The sequence below is a fragment of the Schistocerca cancellata genome, chromosome 2, assembly GCF_023864275.1.
Source record: "Schistocerca cancellata isolate TAMUIC-IGC-003103 chromosome 2, iqSchCanc2.1, whole genome shotgun sequence".
NCBI lineage: Eukaryota > Metazoa > Arthropoda > Insecta > Orthoptera > Acrididae > Schistocerca > Schistocerca cancellata.
Window position 1 is genome coordinate 657,687,994 of NC_064627.1, and position 691 is coordinate 657,688,684.

General features: G+C 48.6%; 1 non-coding gene across 1 annotated transcript; it reads left to right on the forward strand.

The window, feature by feature from the left end:
* Positions 1 to 259: 259 nt before the first annotated feature.
* Positions 260 to 331, forward strand: Trnap-agg (transfer RNA proline (anticodon AGG)). The gene has a single exon. It is a non-coding gene; the product is annotated as a tRNA-Pro (tRNA).
* Positions 332 to 691: the final 360 nt, after the last annotated feature.

The window sequence follows — 691 nt, forward strand, 5'->3', positions numbered from 1 at the left end:
GCACACAATAGATTACGAATATTTTTCTTGACCGGCTTTCATTGCTCTGTCATAAGGTTATTTCCTGCCTGTTTGAAGTAGGGACTGTCAGACTCAGCACGCCATACCTCAGCAGCGTCGCCCGTCACAACCGAGCTGACAGCCAGTGTTAGGCGGCCTTCCACATGTGCAGCAGCAGCAGTAGCGTGTGGCCTGTTGCACGGAAGTGGGTCACGCTTTACGAGCTTTCTCAGACGCGCACGAACAACTTTTCCAACGTGGCTCGTTGGTCTAGGGGTATGATTCTCGCTTAGGGTGCGAGAGGTCCCGGGTTCAAATCCCGGACGAGCCCGAATTTTTGCACTTCCGTCCTGCCCCCTTAAGAAAAGAAGTGGACATGCGCACGTGTTCGATAAGCTGCACCCAACTCTATATACAAGAGACTGCGTAAGCACAACAAATGCCGAAAACGTTCGGAACCAAGGAATGCAGAAGTTTACTGATGGGCCGAAATTCAGGCCATGAGAGGCGGAGCACAAACACGTAACACAGGTCCGTTTCACTGAAACTGCTGTTTTATTGACTTTTAACGTAAATTTTCTGCTCCGATACGCTTACGTTGCAATTCTTTAGTTGTTCTTATGGCAAACGGACTTACGAGGTTGAATTCTTTTCAGTAGAGCAGAACGTCCTTTCAGGTAATTCATTTGGT